This window comes from Falco rusticolus, chromosome 3 (assembly GCF_015220075.1).
Source record: "Falco rusticolus isolate bFalRus1 chromosome 3, bFalRus1.pri, whole genome shotgun sequence".
NCBI lineage: Eukaryota > Metazoa > Chordata > Aves > Falconiformes > Falconidae > Falco > Falco rusticolus.
In genome coordinates, this window is record NC_051189.1 from 41,020,716 (window position 1) to 41,048,170 (window position 27,455).

Genomic DNA, 27,455 nt, shown 5'->3' on the forward strand with positions numbered 1-27,455 from the left:
TTTGGAGAGAGACAAAATCAGACTGTACCTAGTTCTGTAGCAGGGGATTAAATCCATGTGTTTAAATGATACACATTTATAAATTTAGCCTGCAGTGAGTATTACATGTATTAAGAAAAGTGTTCAGGTAATCTTGCCTATGTTTTCAGATGGAACTGAAAGGGGGAAATGCTAGACCTCTGGTGCACGTGTCAAGTTCTTAACTTAAGCTTTGTATTTTGATGAGCAGTTGACAGCTGTGAGCACAGATTTGAAAGCAAGCACTCTGCTTATGCCGAAACCTGTCATATGTCCCATACCCAAGTCTGGTTGTGTCTTGTCCCATCGCTCAATGATGACCAATGACTTCAAGATACCAGCAAAAATCCTGGCTAACAGTGCACAGTGTTTCACATCTGGACTGGTAACCTAAACTAAATGGTATTTGGAGGGGCTTTATCAGGATGATATTGAAACTTGCCTTTCTAATATTTGCTGCTTGTAAAATGAAAATGAGCCTCTTAATGCACAATTGCTGAAATTAAGAATAGAATGTCACTGAAATAAAAAAGGAAAATCTGGTCATCCTTACTGTCTGTTAAGAAGATACTGTCTTTAAAGGCTCCCTTTCTGTTGCACACATGTATGCTCATACACATTTCGATTCTATTTGCCTAGGAAAACCACAGTATGAACCAGAGTAACAGTAGCTTCAGAGAGATAGATACTGAAAAATAAGACTAAAACTGAACATATCTTTACATGCATTTGCTTATGTTTGTGAACTCCTACATAGCTCTGCTGGCTAGCACTTGAGAGAAAGCCTGTAAAAATACATCAGTTTTGCTGGTCAAGGTTTTGGGATAAGTCCATAACAAATACCTCAAGTCTACTGGCTAATATTTTGGAGGAAATGTAGGAAATAGATCAATATCTCTCCCATGTGAAATGCTACACCTTTCATGAAGCATCCTTGATACCCTCCAAAGGTAGGAAAAGCAAAGCAAGAAAAATACCTATATTTTTCTAAGATCTCAAAGTTCAAACAAACGCAATGTCCAGAAATAATTCAGGTCTTCTTTACACATAAGCAGAAAGAGGGCATAAGACCATTTTTTTTCTTTCTTGCAAGGTAATGTAAGAAAGAAATATAAGTACCAGTTCAGATCTAAGGTTAAAGAAAGTATATCTGTGAGTGGTCATTTCCCCATGTTTAGTGAAAATATGAACAGAAGACAAGTATAGAAAACTACTATTCCTGATACACTCTTCAAGCCTCCTGCCACCTGCATTTTAAGGATTTCGCCAGCTGAGTTTGCAGTCAGCTTTTTTTTCTTGACACAGTCCTTGGAGGAACACTTTTACTGTGAATTTATCAAGTCGCTTGTTGAGCAACTTTTACTGCTGTCACCCCAATAAAACCCCATGGCAATGAGTGTAAGTGTACCCTGTGGGAAGGGTTCTTCTTCTGACTGCTTTTTAAATCTGCTCCTTAACATGTAATTTTAAAAGAAACAGAAGTATCTACTTTGGTTCATGCATGCTACAGGGAGGTGACACCAGGGTTTATGTGGCTGGCTTCACTTCATCAGGTTTCACATCAGGAAGGGGGAGAGTGTGCCCATGTCTATGTCCCCACAGCAACAAAGGAGCCTTTTCATCAGCTATAAATAATTAATTAATAGATTAATTAATAGCATGGGTTTCCACCAGTACTGGAAAATAAAAAGTTATAACTGCAAGTAGAGCAATTACATTGCCATGTGCGAGGGCCCTCCTGGCCTTGTGAAGCGGTCACTTTGGTTGTTCACGCTCAGCATTTACTCAGCAGGACTCTGATGGGTTTGCTACAGTCACCACTCACCTTTCCTGCTTAGATGTCCAGTCCCTTAAGGGCTTGGCATCTACTACCAGCTCATTTTTTATAGGTCACTGAACAGGTGTCACCTGGTGCCACCATGAGCTATATTCTGGACAGCAGTAATCCAGAACTGAAAGCCTTAAAAAAACATTTGTGGTCCCTGAACTATCCAGTTATTTCACCCATTGGTGAGTGACGCTAATGTACACAATCTTCACCCAAATGACCTCTCAAGGGGGCCAAATCATCCTTGCATGTGTTCTCGTGTCCTCACTGAGGTAAAATTATTTTAATGAGAATTTCAACAGTATAAAAACTGACCAGAGACTGAACAAAAGAATTCTGAATTTCAGCCTTCTGTTAATATCTAGAGGCAGTAACATCCATACATTCATTCTTCCTGGTATGTAGGATATATGGCTTAATGCAAAATAATTGCTCAAAGACGTGGAGAAAACGAAAACAGCATGAGGAAATATTAAACTTTGAGAACACCAGCAAGGTTTTCATAAGGCAGGTTTACAATAAAGGTGACCAACAGGTGTTTGCCTTTTGAACTGATCTAAAAGGATAAAAAGTGAATGTATCAGTCATGAGCATAATCACTATTGTTGGATGTGTGCAGGGTCTATAGGCAGGTCATACAGGAACATAAGTGCTGACACCACCCTACATCATTAATGTTGAGTTTATCATGGTAATCACCAATAATTACTGCCGTCTTCTGTCTCAGGCAGACAGGGCACAGTAGTGTGAGCTAGGGAAATGGGAAATGTGGAACAGTGAGAAGCAGAGCTGTCTGACATCAAGCAGGCTTTTAATAGCCCATGTCAATCGTCCACTGCCAAAGTAGTTTGAGAGTTAGCGTTTCAAAATTATATCCTGTTACTACCACCTCTGTTGCTTTGGAAATATACAGTGTTCATAGCATGCAGTTAATGTTTTTTGTCTGCGTTCATGCCTAGTTTAGTGATGGTATCTGCTTCTTCTTCCCAGTTTTCTGCACAGAGTGAGCTGTCATTTAAGTGGTATGTGAAACCCAGTTTTAAAAGGGCAGTTGGAATGCTGTAATTATCTATTGCCTTGGGAAGACTCTTACATTCAAATATAGAAGAAAATAGTTGTATTATCTCCAGTGTTAATTTGTATTTTAGAATCACCGGGCTTCTAACAGAATGGAAGCTAAAATCTTTCAGTCACTGAGTGTTGGGTAAATGTTCCTCTTGTTTGTGAAATGAGGCCATAATCCATTTATTCACTCAGCTGAGATGTGTTGGTTACCTGAGCTGATACCACCTGGTATTTCTCTGGAGGTGCCAGTATCATAACAGCCTTGTGCTGGGTCCTTCTGTTTCTTTTAAAATTACATGTTAAGGAGCAGATTTAAAAAGCAGTCAAAAGAAGAACCCTTCCCACAGGGTACACTTACACTCATTGCCATGGGGTTTTATTGGGGTGACAGCAGTAAAAGTTGCTCAACAAGCGACTTGATAAATTCACAGTAAAAGTGTTCCTCCAAGGACTGTGTCAAGAAAAAAAGCTGACTGCAAACTCAGCTTGCGAAATCCTTAAAATGCAGGTGGCAGGAGACTTGAAGACTGTTTTCACTCAAAGAGGTGTGCTCCACTAACCCTTCCCTTGCTTCAGCAACAGAAGCCATGGCTGCAGGGGTTGCCTGAATGACCTTCAGAAAAGTAGTAGCAGTAGTTGTTATTAACATTAGTGTTAGTATTATACCCTGAGGCTGATGTGGAGCTTTCAGTTTTGCAAAGTCACTTTTTTTAATAAGAAAAATGTTCATCTCATATTCTTGATAGCTGGAGGATATCCTTCTGTTAAAGTGCCTGATAATAGAATCATAGAATGTTTTGGGTTGGAAGGAACCCTAAAGATCATCTAGTTCCAACCGCCCTGCCATGGGCAGGGACAGCTTCCACTAGACCAGGTTGCTCAAAGCCCCATCCAGCCTGGCCTTGAACACCTCCAGGGATGGGGCACCCACAGCTTCTCTGGGCAACATGTTCCGGTGGCTCACCACTCCCATAGCGCAGAATGTATCACATGTATCTATTACTCCTAACATAAGACATAGTCTTATTTATTCTTGTTGTTCTAAATGTTTTAGGCAAAGACAACTTCATGGTTAGAGACCAATTCTTTTCCTGGCTGTCTGATAGAGAAAAGAACATCTATGTCATTAAGCAGTGCTGTTTTCCATCAGTAAAAGAAGGTACTTACACTGCTGGATTCCAAATGATTCTGTGTTGTCCCTTATGGGCCATTCTTTCCAACTTCAATGCTTCATGTAGAAAAATTGGCTTGATACCTGCTAGACCTGACCCAGAGTGTGAGTTTGAACTCTGCTGATTTACAGTAAACCAGGATTGTGGCAGGACCATGGAACTGGCTTTTTCGGAGTCAGCATAATGAAAATCTCGTCTGAATTGCTTTAAAGCATTAGAAGTAAGTTACAGTTCCACTGCTGTAGGCTCGACAAAGCATAGTCAGTGACGACTAATTATGTAATTTACATCCTCATTTCTGAAAGTCTCTCTTGACATTGTGTTTTCATTGTCTTATAATCATGCATTAAAGTTTTGTTTCTTACCAGTCATTATTTATCCCATCTTGATCTCATGGAATAAATTTAGACATTGTCACTATCTTGGTCTCTAAGACTTGTGTTCTTTAAGAAAGGTAAAATAACGGTAAGTTGTTTAGAGCTGAGGAACTTAAAACAGTATGAAATGCGGTGATTTGTCACAGCATTCAATTTTGTAAAAGATGGGATTAAGAGACAGATAAGATAATATGCTCAACGGAAGCCAGATATATCAGAGGGATGTTTTGCCATTCATTACAGTTTGATCAAATAAACAGTAAGAATAGAAGAGAGGAAGGGAAACAAACAAACAAACAAGATCTAATTTAACTCACCATTTTTGCTTTGGAATTTTATCTTATTTTTTCTTACAGGTTGCTTCAGCTGCCATGAGAAAACCTACCAGTCTACTTGGAAGAGAATTTAGTATAGTTCTTATTAGTTAGGAAATTTAAAATTGTCACAGAAAGGGGTTCCCCTCTGGGTTGAGAAAGAAGTGCCAGTGGTAGACAGAGCAAAGCCAGTTATGCCTGGAAGATCCACTTCTTGAAGGTTAGGATTGTGTGACAGGAGGACAGACAAATGCTCCCATATTTTTCCTCCCAGGGTATGACTGCAAGACTGTTGCTTAGCCAGTGCAAGGGAAAAAGGAAGGCAGAAAAATCTTTGCAGATGTGTCTTCTATTTGCTTGTAGCATTCTCTGGGTGCCCTGGAAGAGCATACAGTGAAGAAGGTAAACAAACCCACCACCTAACTTTCTGAAAGGTTAAGCTAGTCGTCTGACTTTTACTTATGCTTTTCCTATGTATAACTTTTTTCCTGTTTTGTAATCAACTGTAACACCACGTGGGTTTACCCATTAAGCCTGTAGTAGAACATCTATTATGTGGTGGTTACTTCTAAAGATAAATCCCTTATCCTTTGGAATTGATGCTTATTAACATCGGCCTAATTGTGGTCTTGAGCTGTCACTCATTTATTATTTATCTTCAGACCCTTTAACCTCCTTCTCTATCCATTTGAACAAAACAAGGCTACCCTGGAGGATTTGCCTGGTCTAAAATACATGCAGCTTCCCAAGCTGCAGATGGCTTAGAGTGTTAATATCCAGCAATGTCACCTATTTTAAGGAGAGGTTGGCTTGCTGTATTAAGTGGAAGCTTTGCTGGGCCTCTTGAGAATAAGCAAGCAGAAAGTTTGTTACACTGACTGCATTAAACCCCTTTGTCTTGCCTTCTGCAGTGTTCCTGTTGCCAATATAAGTCATGGTGCTGGTTTATGGATGCTTTTTGATTGATTTTTAAAACATCTTTTCAATTGTTTATTTTTTAAAGAATCAGGTCAGTTTTCCAGTGTGGTGCAGAGGATGTGCCCATGAGCAGCTGCGTTAAATGAACTAAGGGAGCAGCATACCACTGAGTAGGTATTGGAATGAATGGAGAAGAGGGGAATGTCTTATACTGACACATCATGTACCTTTCAGTGCTGTGGAGCCGTGAACGCTTGTGCAAATCATTGTAGTTGTTTGTGGAAATGGCAAAATCACATTTGGAAATGAGGTCCTAAATGATTTGCATTTAAGATACTTCAGGAACTTTATAATCACATTGTTCAGTTCTTAGTAGCATGGAAAGATGTACAACTAGCAGACCTATTTCTTGAAAACCTGTGTCTATCTCTGTTGCCAGAGTTTTGCAGGAGTTGAGACTTTAATTTTGCTGGAACACAGTGCAAAGTGCTATAACTTCTGGTGCTCCTTGTATTTAACTTCGAAGAATTTTGTGCATAATTTGTAAAAATCTATTTTTATACTCATATATTTCACTACGGATTTTTAGTGTTGTGGTGTATTTTGAAACTGAGCATTTCAGTTCTTCATAGCTAAGTGTCAAACTGCTTCAACATTATATCTACCAGTGTTCTATTAAAGAGCTAGGAAATGCTGACTGATAAGAGAGCTTGCAATTGAAAAATACTATCTAAACATATATTTTTTTCCAACCAGTTCTGCTTCTCAAATTTCCTTTGAACATGAGCTAAAATAAAAACACAATCCACTTTATGGACAGTTTAAGGGATGAGAAATACTGCATTTCTCTTTAATTCCAAAAAGGTGAGACAGACCTTCCACAAACCTACATGGAGCTGGCTGCCTTACCACAGAGTAGAGTCAAAGGGTGAGTAGGCATGCAAACAACAGAGAGACGGTTGGGACTGATGTGGGGAATGAGGCAAATGCCTGAAAATTCACCCGCATCTGACAGAAATGTATAGTGGAAACAATTGCTTTTACCTGCTCCCTTTAAACTTGTGGCAACTTTAGTCTTTGCAGGGTTGTCTACTCTTTACAGACTAGAAAATATCTCTGACACCAAACCAATGGGATCTTCATGGGGATTTGCCACTTTGCTTTCCAGCTCAGGGCTGTCTGTAACAAACACTAGAAAAAATCCCCCAAAAATCTCTTGTCTGGAAAACTGCTAAGCAACGTTTCTTCCCAGACTTCTTTTCCTTGGTGAGATGGAGCCAAGTATTTTTAAAAGAATAAAAGAAATCATAATCCAATACTTTTCCCCTCAAAAAAGAAGCAAACAAGGGTGGGAAAGATCTGAAGATGCGACTTGATCACTTAATGCACATGAACTGATGGCTACCTGCTACCAAACACAGCAGTGTTATTCCTTCATTCCTGGTTGCACCCTGCATCCTTTATGCTGCTACTGATGGTTTTTGGATCCCCCACAAAGAGGCAACTTAAGGAGCAGAAATATTTTTTCCTCCTCTTTCTGTATTCTGCTTGTCTCACCCATGAACATGGAGCTAGACAAATTTCACTGATGGTGCAGGCAAGAGGGAATTTGTGGAAAAGTCTGCCTAGGAGCTATTTGAATAGCAACCAGATGTTTGATAAATGTATCTGGATTACAAAATAACACATTTTTTGTTACCCAGCAAACAATGGTTTATTTATCCAAAGTGGAAAGCCCTTGTAGACTGACGAAAATTCTCTTCCTCTTGCAGTAGCCCAGGGCTAATGCAAAGCTGAGGTGGAGGAAGAATAGGTCTTCACCATACCAGCCAAGTGTCCCAATCACTGATGTATTCCTTAGTCTGGGCTGGAGATGTGTCTCGAAATTCCTGGGCTGAGGAGTCCTTTCCTGGTGAGAATTTCCTGGAGGGGGTGTACATTCTCAGGTAATGTCTCCATCTCCACAAATTAGCATGAAGTTTAAAAAACAAAGCAAAGCAAAAAATCCAAAACTTTTGTTAGAAAATTCCTCAGCAGTTCCCACCAGCTCTTTTTGTAACAGTATTTGGCAGCTGCTGAAAGGCTGCAGTAAACGTCACCCACTATACAGCAGCAACTCCAGAAGCCAGGCAAAAGGAGTGTGATACACTGGTAGGTGCTGTGCAGAAGTAACCTGGTCTCAAAACACCTTGTCTCTCCTGTCCTGCACATAAAAATAGCACAGTAGCAAAACTGTGTCTGGAAGGGGAGAACCTTGCACTGATCAATGAATCCTTGACCCATTTGCTTCTCTAGGTGGTTCTTTGGGGACTGACAAATAATGGATCCAATATTTGGTTGCAAACAACACTGACATTATGAGAGCTGATAAAACTAATTATCCTCTGGCTGTTTGCTCCCCATGGCAAGGGAAAAGGTGTTAATTTGACGTTTTTTTAATTAACATTCTAAATAGCCATAGGCCTCTACCTCCTATTAAAAAAAAATAAAATGGAAACAAAACTTAGAGTGAGGTTACTTGTGTAGCAAAAAGCCTCAAAATAATGCTACTACCCAAACAACCAGAACGATGATACTTTTTCATTGTTGAGAGCTTGCCTTTGGGAGATTATTTTATTGTCACTTTTTTCTGGTCTCTTATGTCATAAAATAATGGAACATTATTTATCTTAACGTAGAAACCATACAAAATGTCATTTATGTGTTCTGTTATTGGTGAAATGTATGCATAGGCAGAGATTTGAGACATCTGACTTATGATCAGTAAGGAACGAAGTGGAATAAGCAAATGGCTCAGGAGTTACCCGTGTGTGCAGGGAGGTTTGGGTATAACTGCAGAAGAAAACTCTGGTCCTACTGGATCTGAAGGCCGAGAGGATTTTCTGCATGTGTAGCTGAAGTGGAAGGATGAGGGATCTGTGTGGGTGGCCTGACCCCTAGCCATGAGGGGCAGATCCTTCCACTGAAGACAGGCACACCATTCTACTGACCTCTGGACTGTGCTAGACACCTCTCCTGGCTTCGGCTGCCATGGGGTTAATTTTCTTCTCAGTAGCTGGCACAGTGCTGTGTTTTAGATTTAGTATGAGAATAATGCCGATAACACACTGATGTTTTAGTTGATGCAAGTAATGCTTACACTAACTCAAGGACTTTTCAAGCTTCCCAGGCTCTGCCAGTGAGGAGGTGCACAAGAAGCTGGGAGGGAACACAGCCAGGACAGCTGATCCAAACTAGCCAAAGGGATATTCCATGCCACAGAACGTCATGCTCAGTATATAAACCATGGGCAGATGGCTGGGGTGCCCGCTGATTGCTGCTCAGGGACTGGCTGGGCACCAGTCAGCGGGTGGTGAGCAATTGTACTGGGCACCGCTGAGCCTTCTCCCTTGAGTTTTATTCCCTCTCCCTCTCCTCTTCAGTACAATTATTATGGTTATCATTATTATTACTTTATTTCAATTATTAAACTGTTCTTACCTCAATCCACAGGTTTTACCTTTTTCTGATTCTTACCATTCCAGCGTGGGATTTTGGGGAGAAGTGAACAAGCAGCTGCATGGTACTTAGCTGCTGGCTGGGGTTAAACCATGACAACACCTTGTGCAAACATTCATCTAAACTTTAATCATTGAAAGCTAAGTGCCTGGGATGAGTTAATCCTGTATGTCCTTCTTGCAGATAGTCACTGAGGACATCCTCTTGTCCCACCTGGTTTACATACCTTCTTGAGGTGGGAGGAATATCTCTGTCAGGTGCCTCTTCTGTCTCCACTGGCCATTCAGGGAGTCCAGGTGAGTGGGTCACACCAGCAGCTTATCTGTTGGGTGTCTGAAACAAGGCAATTCCCTCCCTTGTGTAGATGGGATTATTATGGCTAGTGATTAAACCTAGGGCGCTGATTAAGAAAGCTAAACCAGCAACTTTCTTTGCTATCGGTCATAATGCGAAGTCTGTGGGCAAGTCTTCATTTTATGTAGATTTTATTCAAAGGGAAGCTCTTTGTGTATACCCACTCCACTGTGCCTTCAGACTGGCAAAGGTTTAGTATTCCTTTTGGTCATTATTTTGAACTTGTGGAAATACATGAATTACATTGCATAAATTCTGCTGCCAAAGCAGCGTATCCAGCTGTGGATTTCAGCACTGTCCTCTCCCTTTAGAGCCCCAAAAACACTGATGCGGGTGACTGTCATGGTGAACCAGTTGTTCCCTCCCTACATCTCTTCACAACCACTCCAGCACCTGTAGTTACAGATATATTAATACAGATCTGAGAATAGATTAAGTCAGACCAACAAAAGATGTGTTTATACCAGCACAAAAGCGTTGTGTAAATATAAATCATATAAATGTAAGGATAAAAAATATATAGAAAATTTGGGTAGCACTAGATATTCAAAAGTGACCGGGACAGCATGATTTAAGAAGTTACCACCTCCTAAATGAAGGTTTTAACTTTTAAGCCACCCATGTTCTGCACTGCAACAACTTAGGAGCACAGAACTACTCTAGCCCTGCATTTCAGCTGAGAGTATGGCAATTTTAACCTGGACTGCCTTAGTTTAAACTGTTCCAGGTAGATGGTTTGTCTTTCTGGTCATACCCTGTCTCTACCTGGATAAGCACGAATTCATAGTTTGAAACAGCTCTTCTAACCAGGACAGATGACTACGCAACATTTGGCAATTTCAGTGGGTGTTGTGCCTTAGCAAATTTGGGCTCAAAGACACTATCACAGAAATATATCCCGCCAAGGCTCCTAAGGTGTAACCGCCCTGGTGACTTACTACATTACCTAGTTCCACTTAGGGCTATGAGCTAAATCCTTAGGAAATGAAATGTCAGCCTTATTTCAGTGACCTTAGTATGTCTGTATAGATTTAAATCAGTGTTGCATCCCTTGTAGTTTAAATATCTCTCTGTGTGTTATTTATAGGCACAAATCCACAGTTGTTTGAAAATGTGCCTTTGCAAACTTTGGTTTTGCATTAAAAACACACTCTGCAGTCCACTCTGCTGTTGGATCATCTGTCACTGTCTCCCTGCCTTCCCTGCGGCATTCCTGATCCATTCATTGATAAATACCTCATGGACAACAGGGAAGAGAGATTTATCCCTTGGCAAGTGCAAACTCTTTATTTAAACTGCTTACTGATAGGGCTGCGTATCACATGAAGCGTTTTAATATTTCCTTGGCAGAGGAGGTCTCCGTCACAATACTTTACAGCCACCGGACCAATAAAAGATACTTTACTCCTATGTACGTTAAACCAGTTGATATAATGCATTAGACTGAAACTGGCAATGAAGCTGAAATCCGATTGAGGTCAGTTCTTTTTATATGTTGTTTCTGTTTAAGGGCTTTAAGACACTGCCAATCACCCCTAATTGCTCTAAACAGTCTGCATTAAGTGTGATTACCCTGTTGAATTCCCACTGTTGTTAGGGTCTTTATTTTAGCAAAAAGTCTAAGCACTTATCAGATCTTCCTAACAAAACACTTTAGCTGCAGCTCAATACCTTAACCCTGCTGTGCTATTGTCTAGTTTCAACTACATCCTGTGTCTAACTACGCCATCTTTGATGGATCTATGTAAATATGGACTGAAAAGCCCCAGTGAAACCTTTTGTTAAGTGAATATGGAAATTCAAATAATGACACAACACAAAAGATTTCATCATAAAGCTTGTGTGTTCAGCTTTACACAATATACTTACTTACATGCCTTACAAAAATTTTTGTTATCAAAACTGTATAAATATCAGTGAGACAAATTTTTGGTCACACAAGGTTTATGCAAGTCTAGCTTCTAGGAGTTAGAAGATACGGTCAAACAATAACACAGAAATACAATTATGAATAATAAGAATGTATTTTAAATATAAAGGGGGTGACTGTATACAGAGATTTTGTTTATCTAACTTTTTTCCTGATTAAACAGAAGTTGCAAAATCCTGGTCTAGACTTTAGCATCCATGCTAATACACTGCACTTCACAAGGTCTGCATTGATTTCCTCTAATACACTGTTCTCTGGTAAACGTTTGCATTACAATTCGTAGGTTAGGGAAAATAAAACAGGCAAGGCTTGCTAGCTTGGTTCAGATGAGCACAAATAAGACTGTAGAAGCTAAGTTCATCTACAGCAGTGGTCTAATTTGGACGTCAAGATTTCCTACCCTAGTTCCCACAGTAACAGGAAAACTGATCTACTTTAAGTCCCATTCATATGAATGCAACAATTCTGGTAGGAGAGATTAGACCTATAGCACAGATACTCTGCTTTCTTTGTACAGGTACTCTCTCCACTAGCAAAGCCAGTCTGGCAAGTTCCTTCCTTGTGTGATTTTGGAATTCCCGATTTTGTCTGCAGCATTGCCCCACAGAGCTGCATAAGCCCAGCACAGCGGGCTCTAACCTGCAGCATGGGAAGTGAATTATGTGAAGGCAAGAGGGATGAAAAAAGGAGAATCAGGGACTTCTCAAGACCTTTTTGCCCCCAAGAGAAAATGGCAGTATAATGGCATTCACATTTTCATATAAACTGTGCAACTGCTCTCCCCATCCATTCTTTCTCCACTGTCATCTTCTGCATTCAGGGGCAGAAGTTTCAGCATGATAGAACCTGAAAAGTGTCTAGGATGTCGCTACGGTTTGTCAGATCTCTTAACTATAGATAACTGCATTAGCTTAGACCACTGGTGTGATAAATGAATGGAGAACTCAGTGTTGCCTTGGGTATTTGGTGGCTCCTGCTGGACTCCAATGGGTATCAACATCTGCACTGGCTAGTTTAAAGGTAAAGGTCTATACATGCTGCAGCTACAATTCAGATGGCAGTACAGACTTATCCTTAGAAATGAAGGTGTATTTGAGCCTATATTTTTTTATTTCATATTCTTAAGGGGATGGGTTTGGTTCTTTAATCACTTAACTCAGATTGTGTCTCTCTCATCTATTTTATCTGCTGCTCGTCTCTAATTTAATTCTACCTACTTACAGTAGGGTCTTCCTGCTTCCACCCAGACCCGGAGCATACTGGGTGCTCACCAGGAACACCTCTAAGTTCTCACTAGGTTGATTCTGACTTGTCCCACAGCTTTCCTCCCATCAAAACCTTTAATGTTCAGTTGCAAGCCTTTATCCCATTACAAACAAATAATCTATCTATTTAATTTTTGAGAAAGTGCACATGGACATATTACTAATGTGCTAGATGAAAAACAGAAAGGACTTTCATTTCACAACAGAAATAATATTTCCCTGCCTCTATGCCCACTGCAAAAAAAAAAAAAAATTACCTTCCATCAAGATATGCATGTAAGAAGTTATGAGAAAAATCCTGTTTTATTTTGGCATTTAAAAGGTACATTCTAAGAATTCTCATGAGTGTCACAAGAAGTAGGTATATTGTGTTATTTTCATCTCAAACTCCGCAGTGAGCTATAATCTATTTTAAAAGTGCTATCAGTTAAGATACTCTGTGATTTCTTATAGTGAGTAGATTAGCACCTTATAAATCAGTTCAGGAACCAGAATCTAAAACACTGGCTGGGAAAACACAATATTTAAGTGTCCCTTGTCCCAGAGACCTTTCAATGCAAATGGATGAGATAAGTGCACAAGGAGGAAAAGGAAATCATGAGGCAGCGCAGTGATCTGCGGGATGGCAGCAAACATTGCTAGTTACTGCGGCTTGCCCAAGCCGGGGGAAGCAAAGCACAGGGGGAGAAAATGAGGGAGTGAAAGAAAGAGGATCAGAACAAACAGCCAATGGGTAGAAAGAGGTGAAAATACACACACAGCTGTAAAGAAGTCTCTAGATGTTCAGTTACTCGTGCTTGGGCTGCTTTTAATTCCTTCTACTGCCTGGATCTTAGTTTTACCCCAAATCATGCAACTTAAGTAAGGGCAGTTGCATCACATTTTCTGCTGCGTGTACAATGGGTGTAGGAGTCCATGAATGCTCTTTTTTTACCCTCTTCCTCCCACCATAATAGTCCTCCCTTTGACTTTTTACATTCCCTGCTGGGAAGTACCTATCTGCTTGGCATTTGGCCACAGGCCGTGTTCAGAAAGCCATGCCTTCTCATGCAGGCAGCACCCTATGTAGTCTCTGCGATACCTTCGTTACTTCTTTTTCTTATACTATATTAAGTCATATTTTACATGAAGTCTTTTTTATTTATGGCCATTGGTTGTTTAGATGCCCAGGGGATACTTAGAAAGAAAATTGCACCATCTGGTAATTTTACAAAGCTAAGACATACACAGTCTTACAGTTCTCTCAATGATGACATTGTTGAAATCGCATTTCTAAAAGGACTGTCATAGGCACTAACTTTCTGTTGGATGCCGAGTTCCTTCATCACCTGGGCATTAAATGCTACATGAAATCAGGTGGCTACTGAGCATTCATTCATGAAGAATCTGTCCAATGTCATGCTTAGACAGTTGTTGTGTACAATAACCTGAGTGTTGGGGTCTGCAGTGGGTCTGCAGATGAGTTAGTTGACTTTAAAGACTTAGCTGTGTACCTTTAAGACAGCCACAAATTGTCAGGTCTGTAAACAGGATGTGAAGAACCCGAACTTAGAACCGCAGCACAGGGGCACCTACAGCAACAGCAAATAGCAAGCAAGAAGAACACAGCAAGCCTATCAGGGTCTGATACATGTACTATCTAAGATATATAAGCAATCCGTATAAACAATAAAGGGCATTTTGCTATTTTGTCCGAAGCCGGACATGTAGACATAGTGTTTTTCAGTCCACCTCGACTTGCGTCACCACACCTGAGTTGTTCTATTACTGGTTACTCAAGGTCTCTTATGGTTGGAGTGAGAATTGACAGGGAGACAGTCCTTTTGGTGGACTCGTGGTTCGAGGATGGACTGCACAGCTTCCAGTTAGAGTGTGCCGTCATATAAATAATATTTCAAAAATATGACTTTTCTGTCGCTTGGGAGGTAAGTAGTATATTCAGAGTAGAAAGTATTACATAAGGCCCTAATTCACATACAGTCTTCTGGGTATTTTGTACCAGTTCAAAGACTTTTTACTATACTAAAAATTTCTGATCTTGTGGGGCAAATGCTCATTCGAGATTCTCCTTTTGTGTCAGTGCTCCTCAAAGACAAAAGTGCAGGAGGTACCCTTTTTTAATTCCTTTCTGGGTCTGAAGTAGTTTGAAGAGGATCACAGACGACTTTAAAAGCTGATTAGTTCTTTTGAGTGCCTTCATTCTCTCTACAAGATCGTAAGTCTACAGATTTTTCTTTCAGAAGGTCAGATACCTCTTGGCATAAGTCAGTGATTTACTGTTCTCATTTCACAGAGAATCGAAACCCTACGTTAGCACCTGCAGCTAATGAACAGGAAAATAACATTACATGTGTTATGATGCTTCTTCCCTGTTTTGCCCTGTTGTTTCTTTGTGATAAGGCAGGAACTGAAATAGAAGTTGCATCCTCTAAGTGATCTGTTTAATAAACACTGTGAATTCAGAAGTGGAGCAACTGTGCCCTAAGGAGGAATAACATGTGAATACACAATTATGATCACTTCTACTTGAATTGCATCAACAGGGACTAATTCTAGAAATGAAGTGTAGTTACTTGCTATTCACCAAGAGAGCATACAGTCTTTCAAAACACACCCCAGTGTTCTCATGATTTAAAATTATGTAACTGCCATACTCTTATGCTGTAGTTGTTGGATGTGGCACTAAAGGTTTAAAGTGCTTGTTAACTATTAGTTACAGGTATTTATAGATGAATGACCAATTCCCTTTCTCCCTCCCTAGTGCAACCTCATTAAAAAGATTCCTCCACACGAGTGGCTACTAAAAAATGAAGACGTTAAAGACCCACCTCAACTTATTCCAAGTCAGGTGCAAAGATTGCCTACAGAAGCAATCTATGGAATAAAAATAGTCCCATAAATTTTAGCAAGGGTGATTATTAGGCAAAGGTTAAATGTTAGACCTGCAGACCTTTTTGAACCCCTAAGCCTAGTTTTCCTTCTATTTCCCCAAAAGCCAAGAAGTCTTACAGACTCCAGAAGAAACATACAACTAGCCGAGCAAGAGGATTTCATCTTCCAGTCCATATCTGTCTGGAAGGAGTGTGTGCAGCTCAACACATTTCCAAGACCTTAAAGGACTGGGTCCCACTTTGCAGTAGTGGAAGAGCCTCAAGGAAGATGCACATTCCCTTTTCCTTGGCATGTGGTGCAACATAATGGTTCCATAGACTCAACATAGCTTATTGCCCAATGTTCAGAGTGCTACCAATAATTGTAAGAAGTTTGACTTATCTGTTTGACTCGCTATGACCCTGTGTAACGTAAGACAATAAGGCTATTTGTGCCACCAGACCACTAATGGCAGTGATTCCTTGAGCAGCACTTTCAGCTGGATGATTAGCATCCTTTGGGGGATCTTCTGCCTTATTAAAACCAGTAGTTAATGCCTCCCTTGCCCTTTCAGAATTTTCAACCATGGCACTAGAGGCCATGCCATTTTAAACAAAAACCTACTTCTGCTTAAATTTCAGCAGAAAGGTTTACATTTATCAAGAACAGTGGACATCAAAGGCTGGTTCAATTGTTCGTTGTTAAAACTGTAAAAAAAAAGTCATCCTTCAGGCTGAAAATATACCGTGTTCATGTTGTAGTCATGCTGAAAATGCTAAATGACCCTTCAGACTTTGCTGAGAAACATTATCTATTCAATTAATGGGCCATAAAATGATTTAGATAAAAGACAAGCCTGAAATGTCTTTAGAAATACAGGAGAGGAAAGCTAATGCTATCTAATTTCTCAAACTTCAAGGATATAAAAGGTTTAGGAAATGTAAAACATCACTTGCACAGGATTCTGCATAACACTTTAGGAAACCAGAAACTACAAACTGAAGGGAGAGGAGAAGTACAATATCCTATGCGTGATAAAACACACATTAATGCATGAATGCACACTGTCATTTTCCAGAGGTGATGCACTTTCCAGCTAGGATGACTGAAGAACAAGAAGGTCAAGTGATCTGACCACAGACATTGGTCAATGGCTTTGTGTGACTGGAATTAGCACTTTCCTGGCTCCCGCAAGCCACTACGCCAAGACCTCTCATAAATATATTTTTTCAGGGTGTGAAATAATTTATTAGCTGTCATGGCTATTATGCCATGATAAACTAGCAATTTTACATCTTCATTGATACATACACAGAAAATGTTAAAAAAAGAAAAACCCCAAGGACTTAAATTCTATTGATTTTGGCCAATTTCCCTTGAAGATTTCATCCTATAATTGCCAAAGTCACAACATTATTTCAGTTTTGCAGAAAATTGTTTAAATGTTAATGATTTTTTTTCCTTGCATATAATTTTTTTTGGACCTGACTATTAGATAGTGTAATAGTCTGTCTATTATCAGTTAACAAATCTGCTTTCAGCTACACGCCAGTATGGAGATTCTGGCCGTACATTCCCTGTCTCAGGTGCAGAGAAATTCTCATTTAGTCTTCGGCAGGTCCCTGGAGTGGACACTGGCCAGCCTTAAGGAGCAATCATGACGTACAGAAGACGGAGTCACAGGAGCTCCCTATTGCTGCACATTTCATGGCAATAAAGTGCAGCCGAGGCCCTATGCAGTCCAGTCAGCTGGGATTGGGAATCTGGGGTTTTATGGAGCTTGCTTTGACTGACTCTAAATCATTGAACCATTTGAGGAAAACTAATTTCTAAATGTATAGACAGGAAAATGTAGGTGTCTCCAACAAGAAGAACAGCAATTGGTCGTGGTAAGGAGTTGTGCTATATACAAAGTGTTATCTTTGTCTTCCAAAGCCCTGAAAATACTTACTGTACCACCGAACCACGTGTGACTGTGTTAATACGGCTAGCTAGCTCATTATACACATCAAGGCACAAACCAGCCTCAAAACAGTAAGAAAGATATAGCTGAGATACTTTAGGCAAACTTCACTTTCATGATTCCAGGAAATTTAATGGAGGTTTATTGCACTAGGAGATAAAACACAGTAAAGTAGATTTCAGGTGCTGGATGTCAGGATAAGGAAAGCAAAATGCAAAAACCTCAATGAAAGTGTGTAAATTGTATTAGGCAAAGGCAAAAAGGACAGCATCTCTAAGGATAGTGGATTTTTATCAATAATACTAAGCTTGCTTTCCAATGGAGGTGTGATGTGGGTCTTCCAGTCTTCCACATCCACTACTGTTCACCTCCCATGCTGTTGCTGTGCTGAGTTCATCCTCAGTGGGCAAGAGCAGTGCCTCTGCCTGGTCAGGAGCTGCTGAGTGCTGCCTTCCCTCCGCAGGAGCATTGGCTGGGGTCTTTTCCCTCCAGCCACACTGCAGTTCTTGTGCAAAGTGCAGCAACATAAATTCTCTGAGGCCTTTACCTCTCTCAGTCTATAAGGACAATTGACCAAGAAGTTCAGACATCACTAGAAGTGAGAGGACTGACAGATGGAAAGACACTTCAGTTGTATTATGCCTCCTTCTCCTAAGAAAAAACAAGAAAAAAATAAAAAATGAGAAAACAGCTTACTAGCTCTGCCCAGTGATCATGCTTTTTTTTCTCACCAACAGACGGAACATTTCTTATGGCTGTGTGACAACAGCATGAGTCCAGGGAACCCCAACTCTTTGTAGAGGGGAAATGATGAAACGTATATAAGCTGTGTGGGCTTGTCTGCCAGAATGGCCAGCAGACTGTTCGACCTTCAGCACCTGACACCACTGTGCTGCTGCTACCAGCACCATTTCCAGGAGAACTCTCCTCTTGAGCTTTCTAGTCCAGATGTCTTGTCATGAGAATGCTGTCAAGTCTCTGTTGAGAACTTTTGACCCCTCCTTACGTGTAGGTGCTAAGACCAGACCTTGGAAGATTGCTTTGAGTTTTCTGGTAGTGCAGACCTTGCCAGGGAATATGCCATGATTTTCATTAGTGTGGTTTATAACGAGCCCACACTGTTTGAGTCCTTTTTTATGCAAGTGCAAATGTTTAAATACAGCAACATTGTTGTTACCTATGAATGCATTTCCGTGAGTACTGGAGGGACAAAGGGACAATCGATGACAGTGTAACCTGACTTTGCTGACAGTTTAAATTCTGTAGCATTATCCCATGACAAGTACTACGGTCAAGGAAATGTTGGCTGACTAATGCTCTCCCAAGTTCCGGGCAGCAGCCGTATTGCCTGTTCTGTGACCTGGTGAGAGCTCATGGATTAGCAGAGCTGGTCCTAGTTAGACCCTGTATGTTTGCTGAGATGCTGTGGCAGCTGCTGGCAAAATAAGCAGCTTTCCTACATGTGAGCCACAGTCCCACAATGACTCTTTTGGTCCGTCTGATGGCATGCAAGTGAGTAGGTTCTCTGTTTAACAGTAATTAAAAACCCAAGAAACTATTCACAGGAGCATCTACGTCAAACTACATGTGTTAGGACTAAATAAAGTCCCTCTTAATTTTTAAGGGGTGATGAACCAATGTGCAGTTGCTGTGCTATCCAGAGCTAAATTTCTGAGGTGTGTCAGCGGACCCATCTTTTTCTTTGGTTATATTAGCTAGTAGAGCTGATGTGCTTCATTACTTAGTGTTTGTAAAGCTCTTTCCAGCTCTTTGAAGCACACAGACTGCTAATTACTCAAGCCATGGCTGTTAAGGTGTACAGCGTTTCTTCAGGAGTAGGCTACTTGGTTTCTTGCTATTCAGGATGACTAAAGGTCATATGAAATGATTTTTATTAGAATCTAGCCATGGTATTTTGCTTATAGTTAGTCAGCCAGCAACATTTCTGTAGGAAATGTCAAATAGTGCAAGATTTGACTTTTTGATATACCAAAAAAAAAAAAAAAAAGATTGAAATCCGTAAATTGTTTTGGTGATGCTGTCTGTCTGCACTGCCCTAGGGTAATCTTCCTTCTAAAGATCATCTGCAGTGGGTGAATGTTAGACCGAAACCCTGGCACAGTGTGCTGGGAAACTGACCCCAGGTTTGGCAAAGGTTCTTTGAATATGAAGTACTTCCAAAGCAACACTTGGATATGGGGTGTCTGTGCTTGTCTGTGCCATTTGACTGCCTTCCTGACCCCTGGCTCCACTGTAGGAACCTCCCCGTGTCCCTCATTACACAGAAAACCACTGAGAACAGGAATAGAAATTGCTTTATTCGCTTTCGTAGTTCAGTGAACGGAGATTTTCTGAGCTGCCAAAAGTTCGCATAAAATGGTGCATCGATACCACCCAGAAGGTTTGAGAAAAACCTTTAAGAGGACCCTCTCAGGGTGACTTTATGATTCACAGCCTGTTCCTCAGGGTTGGTGAGGAAGGTATTTCCCCCAAAAATGAGGCAGGGAGGCAGAAGAAGGGGCAGGGAGAAGCACGGAGCAATGAACTCCCACTACATCCACAGACTTTAAGTTCACAGGGAAAGTGGTGAAGCAGAGTGGTACCACTGAGAGTGCTGAAATTGGATGCAGAGGGGAACATTGAGGCAGATGCACCCAGAGCGTGCACAAGTCTGCCAGGAAGACCAGCAGGACATTCTGATTGGAAATGGAGGTCAGAAAGATGAAGAAGCAGAAAGCAGAGGCGTGGAGGATGGAGGGGACGCTGTGCTGGCCACAGGCATATGGCCAGTGCCTCGCACACGCACAGGGGTTTGCAGTGCCAGTGCGGCAATGGGAGAGCTGAAGTCCTCTGTACAGACGGCTGCTTTGCCTTCTCTGAACTTTCAAAAACCTAAAATAAATTTATTCGCTTGTTTCTGACTCTCTTCAGGTGTATTTATACATATGCTTTGAATTAACCCCTGCTCCCTGAGGATGCATCACTGCACTTCAGACCTGCAGGTGGGAGCATCCGTGGGCTGGCAGCTGGGAGGCCGAGGGGTCTCCAGGTGGGAAGGGCTCTAACGGGACATGCTCCTGAAACAGAAAAAAACAGCGAAATACAATATACTTATAAAAAGGAGGACATGTGTCATGTTATATGGGTATAAAATGATATTTCCCCCCCACTCGCTGCTTCGTAGCATGGATTTCTGGCCTGTACGGAGTCAGCGTGACCTTTGGGTGCTTTAGGTGACGTAATGTTGCCCTCTTCTGGCCACGTGGGGAAATGACTGTTTTGGGTGAGGTGGGAAGAGCACGGTCGAGTCTTGCTCCCGCGGGACAACGGGACGCGCGGGATGCAGCGGCTACAAAACGCCAGTGATGTTCGGTGGGGCTCAAGCGGCCGCTGTGGTACCCGCGGGGTGCGGAGAGCAGCGCACACAGCTCGGCAGCGCCGCGGCCCGGCGCACGGTGCGCACGGTGCGCTGGGGCAGTCACCGTGCCTGGCTGTGCCGGCAAGTGTCAGGCACTGGTGCCCCCTCAGCCCAAGCACTGGTTTTCCTCAGCCTCGCAAATCCAGGGTTTAGGGAGTTAACCAAAGGGACTATACAAATCCCCTAAGAATGGACCGCACAAGGCTTTCCCTATGCATAAACGCAAGCCCATATTGTGAATAATGACAAATTAATGTTGCTAGGCCTAAGTGCTGGAAAGTCTAAGAAAAACTCCGCCAAATCAGGACAGTGACAAACTGAGAGGTTTTTCCCTTCCTCTGTCTTCTGTTTTTTAAAAGAATTTTCTCAGGTACTCTTCTACAAAAAAAATTCCCTAACTTTTCATGGGAAAAGATCTTGCACTTCCATAAAAAAAAGAAAAGGTCAGAAAGCTGCGTATATGCTTGTTTTCAGGAGGTGAATCTTCATGAGTAAAATCAAGTCTTGAGACTTGCATTAAAATGGACAGTACCATCTACATTATTAAAAAGCCTAAACTATTAATTTACACTTGAGGTCAGTTTGTCCGTGGTCTGCAGAATGCTAAGCGTACTCTCCTTTTTCAAGGCTATGATTACGTTTAGTACGCACAACCCATACAGAGGCCATTCCTGAAATGCAGTGGACCCCATTACAGCTCATAGCCAAATTCCCCCTCATGGTTTGCTTTGTTTTGTTTAAGTTTATGAGAAAACATTCTGTGGAAAATACTTGCCATTGCATACTGTAGAACGTGCCAGTCCAGATGAATGAAGATGAATTTCTGGTTTGTGTCTCACCTTTGGAATACATAGCATAATTTAAATGTTTGGTAACAAAAAGGCCAGTTTTTATCTCTGCAGTAGCACAGGAAAGCTTGGAAACAGAACTCAGGTGCAACAGGGACTTTTGCTTTGGACTGGGGCCATTCTGCAAGTAGCTGAAGAAGCAATTCCTCTCCCAGTGGGAGACCAAATCTAGGAGTTCCTCCACTATTGCTGTCAGAAAGCCAGTGCCACCAAGATGCTGCTAGGAGACGCTGAGGCGTCTGCCTCTCACAGAAGGCTGGTGCCCTGCTGTTACCAAGGTCTTTCATGAGCTCCTTGGCTGGGGGGATGGAGCGGCCAAGACTTCCATCACCCAGCTGAGGTGGCCTACAAGTACTGCACAAATAAGACTTCCACTGAGTTGTAGCTAAAACCACACAGGGTTTAAATCCACTCCTCAGTGATCATGCTGCAACTGTACCTGCTCAGTTAATCAGAAACAGTGGATGGGTGGCACCTGGAAGGGGCATCGCTTTGTGGAAATTCATATTAACACATATATCACAGGTCTTAAATGCTCTTGGCTGTAACAACTCTTCTAGCTACTAGGGTTCCCCTGGCTCTGGGTTCAGAAAGGCTTTCTTGCATTGTTCATCCAGATTTTAGCTATTGAGAGCCTTTTTTTTTAGCTAGACAAAAACATGTTCAACAAATGATGTTGCGCAGTGCTCATTGCACTGAGCAAGCAGGAGGCACACAGACGCATGCGATGAAGCCCGTGCTTTGGTGATTTGCCTGGCTTCCTGCCACTGCCACCGCTGTGTCAACCAAATAGCTCAGCCCTTGGCCTTCTGCTTAGGTCCTTAAACACTCTGAAAGTTATTTTTCTTGGAAGTGCTGGGGTGATCGTTCAGGCAAATAAAGTTGTGGCAGATGCTCAGATTTCTTGATTTGTGGCTGTTGTGTGCTACTGGGTAGTACTGGCTTGCCATTGCACCCACCCCCCAAAATCCTGGATGAAGTCAAAAGGTCCTGTGTACTCACATACCGACACTATCCACAGCTAATGAAAAGAGCTGAAGTCTAGGAAAACACAAGAGGTTGGAGTAGCCTTATTAATGAGTTTTGAATGTCTGAGATGCCTTGTTAAACAGAAAATGAATCTGAAAACGTTTTTTCAAGCAGTCTGACAATGACACACTACATTTGATTTTTCAGAGACAAAGGAAGTCAATAGTCCAATGTTCTGCTTAGGAAGGGAAAACGAGCATCAGGAAAAACATAGATTGCAATAATTTTAAAAGGAAACTTGCAGTGAACTAAAAAATGGCAAGAGGCCTTACAGACAGATTTCCACAGCCAGCAGAAGGAGGCCTCTGGGTCGCTCCCTGTGGGATCCCAGGGTGGCCTGTCTCCCACCAGTGGTGGCCATTGCAGGATGGACTGTGCTTCTGCACCTCCCTGCAGACCCACTCAGTGGAAGGAGCACTGGGGGCTGCCTGCGGACAGAGCTGCGGGGCCTTTGGGCTGTGTCCTGAAAAGACTCTCATCCAGAGGAAGCTACTGTGACCCAGGCATGTGTAGGGTCTCCATGTCAACAAAGAAATAGATTGGGAGAGTTGTCTCTGGAGTCAGAGAAATACAGGAGAACAAGAGGAGATTTGGAGCTATTCTTATTTCATCGTTTGTAATTTTCTTCATTATTTTCCCCCAAACAGCAGCAGGCTTTTGTAGACACTTAACATGCAGTCGGGAGCCGGAGCCAAGCATGTATTGCATCCATCCAGGAGCTGGGCCGTGTCATGCAGGGCCGGACATTCTTCCAGCTAGATTTCAAATCTTTCGGGACTCTGAACTACTTGTTCAGCGCCACTTAATGTGTTAAATGTAGTGGAGCTTTATTTATCAGCTGGCAGAAGATATAAAGCTCTCATCATTAGAGTGAAGTATATAATCCAAATGCAGAAGTAGTAAGGTACTTGACAGTATCACAGTGATCATATGTAGGTCACTACAGGTATGTCTAAACAGCAAGACTTGAGAGAACATCTACTTTGAGCCCAGATGTCCACTCCTGTTATGGAATTAGGACAAGACTTGGGCATCTTTCCTCTCAAATTCTGATTTCCACTGGATCAAAACACAGCAGAAAGCCAGGAGTCATCCAGCCATCTCCCCCCAAGCAGAGTACTGAAGATAAACAGCCTGTATGTAGGTCATTGGTTTTGCTCATATTTATTTATATGAATCCTGACCTTCAAGCACACAGTATATAGAATTCCCACTGATGTTCACAGGCTTTTTGGGCTGGTGAAGTCCAGGTTCGTATCTTAAAGGCCTGTGACTGGAAAGACCTTTGCGCCAAGTCTGGCAGCAGCTGTGAGGCTCTGTGAGAGCACAGGCATCCCACCGCACACTTGGATGTGCAGGTTAAAGAGACATCTGCTACGTGCATTGACATAGTGGCAGAGATAGAGTTCTCCTTCTTCATGAGGGAAGGAAAACTAGTAATACCAGAGGATCATGCTGCCATCCAGAGAGACCTCAACAGGCTGGAGAAATGAGCTGACATGAACTGCACGAAGTTCGACAAGAAGAACTGCAAAGTCCTGGACAACCCTAGGCACCAGCACAGGCTGGGGGTCACCCAGGTGGAAAGCAGAAAAAGACCTGGGGGTTCCTGGTGGTCACCAGCTTGAGCATGAGGCAGCAATGTGCCATAGTAGCAAAGAAGGTTAAAGGCTGCATTATAGGAGGAGTGTTGCCAGTTGTGGAGGGAGGTGATTCTGTCCCTCTACTGAAAATGGTGAGGCCACACCTGGAGTACTGGGTCCAGGTCTGGGGTCCCCAGTACAAAAGAGGCATGGACATACTGGAGATAGTCCAGTGAAGGGGCATGAAGATGATTTAAGAGACAGGAGCATCTCTCCCATGAGGAAAGGCTGAGAGAGCTGGGACTGTTCAGCCTGGAGAAGAGAAGGTTCAGGAGGATCTCATCACTGTATATAAATACCTAAAGGAGGGGTGCAAAGAGGATGGAGCCAGGCTCTTTCCAGTGGTGGCCAGTGACAGTACCAGCAAGGGGCACAAACTGAAACAAAGGAGGTTTCCTCTGAACATCAGGAAACACTTTTTCACTGTGAAGGTGACCGAGCACAGGCACAGGTTCCCCAGGGAGGTTGTGGAGTCTCTATCCTCTGTGATATTCAAAAGCCATCTGGGAATGGTTCTGGGAAACTGGCTATAGGTGGCCTGCTTGAGCAGGAGGGTTGGACCAGATGACCTCCAGAGATGCCTTCCCACCTCAGCCATTCTGTGATTCTGTGAACTTTCTCTGATCAGTCATAAGGCCTAGGATATGTAATACTCTGATTCTTCGGAAGTTTTAGCTTATCCCAAAAGCATGGTGCACCTTGTAGTAACCGTATCGTTTTGAAGATGACTGTGAGTCTGGCAGCACTATCTGAACTGGTTATATGACAATTTGTTAAGGGTCTACAGTCTAGAGGCAGGAACTTAATGTGTGACACAGAGTGTTCACCTTTAAAAAATAATTCAGCCTTAACTGACCTGTCTGGTGTAATCTAAAATGTTTTATTTGCAATATCTGTTTCATTAAGGTCTCAAAAATTGAAAATTTCAAACTAACTTGCTGACTGTGGCATTCATTAAACACAGATGGTCTCCTCTCTGTGCAGGTGAAATAGGGTCACTGCACAATTCTATATATTCTTTTTTTGAGTGAAGATTAGGAATCTATTACTCTCTCTTCCCAGAACCAGTTGAAGATTTTTTTCACTCCAGCTGATCAGTGTGGTGTGGTTCCAAGGACAACTTTGGTGCATGACTTCAACAGAAACTTGGGTTGACTCACTGGTATGGATCTAGGCAAGATAGCAGTTCTAACAGAAGAGTGTTCATATTCTTCAAACACCGGAACAACGTGTAGCTATTATGATTTTGAGTTGTTACTCCAAAATCTCCCTTGATGATACATTTCTAGCTTCTCTCCTAAACAATTTTTTTTTTTAATTCAGATGCATGAACTTGGAAGCAATTGCTTCTTTTTGCTGTTATTTAGGACATCCTCCCTGCAAATGCCATCTTCTGGGACATTACTTGCAGGTGAGTTGTATATAAGAAACATACCTATTCCAGGTAACAAAGCAGCAACCCGATGTCCAAATGGTTTGCTGAGAACATCATTACTACTGTATCATAGGCTGTGAAGATAACATTTAGCAGCTCTCATCCACCTCTCAGACTTCTGGGACCAGACTTCTGGACTAGATGCCAAATAATGTAGATCTAATAAGCGGCAAAATGTAATAATAGCTAGAATTGTCTCGTGCATATTCCTGAATGGGGTCTGTACTACTGAAAATGCCAGAATTTGCACATCTTTCAAGAACAGTCAGCAACTGCAAACAAATAGTCCCACTAAGCAGCTACTGATTTTGTCAACATGCTTTTTCATGTCTCCATTTTCTTAGTCAATGTAGGACAGATGGTTCATGTACTTCATTGCAGGTACAAGTGCAGCTGGGCTAGGAAGGGTATATTTAATGCAGTACAATCAACTTTCCAATCTATTTAAAGAGGCTTATCATTGTTTCTTACTGGTCAGCAGGAAGAGGGGATGAAAGGGCACCAGCACTTCCTGAAATGGAGCGGAAAACTGGGGTTATTCTCTTCCTCCCATTCGGTTCTGCTCCACAGTGCACAGCCAAACATGCAGAAGTGCTCATGCTTCTGGAACCCAGCAAGGTATGGATTTAGGAAAAATGAAATAATGGCACAATAATGGAATATGTTGATAGGAAAGAGCTGTCAAAGTAATTAAGACTTGGTTATAGATCAGAATAATGAAAGTCAACCACTGTCTAAGCACAGAAGGGGGAAGTGTTATGAGGAAAAGAACCTTTTTTCCAATCTAGCTGTAAGTTCTAGTTATAAGCAACAACGGTATTGACTAAATTGCCCATTCATATGTAATGTATGCATAATGAAAACATTGACATGGGTTGTGGACATATGTATGAGCAGGCAAAGGATGACAGGTGTGAGGCAGATATACACAGTTCTGAGATCAGACAGAGCATATATGCAACCAATACACTATAAAAAGACATGACTCCTTGGGGCATGTTCAGAACTTTTTTCTGACTTGTCTTTGCTTATGAACTTCAGTCTGCTCTGCTGCAAATCTGGACATCAAGTCCTAGGTGAAACATGCTTCTGTGTCCCTGCTGTGCCATGTTGGCATTTGATTGAGATCAGCTATAGAATAATTGTAGAGATGGTTCTGTGGGATGTTGTCTTTTTGCTGGCAGTGGGTTGGGCGGCTTGTGCAGGAACACAGCATTCAGTCTAAAAAAAAAAATCAGACAAAACACTAGGATAGAAGCTAGAACTGGAAGAAGACTGCTCAGATATTTCCCTTTTCTTTCATTCCTAAAAATGCATATTTGAACTCACAAAATCATGTTGGATTATTGTTTTTGAGGCCATTGAGCAATGGTCTCATAGCAAAAAAGTATTTTTTTTCATTTGCATGTTTACAGAGCAGCATTTCAGATTTTTTCTGTTGAGACAGAATTTCATTTAAACATCCTGAAATTAACTTCTACCCTGTTTTACAATAGATCAAACAAGGCT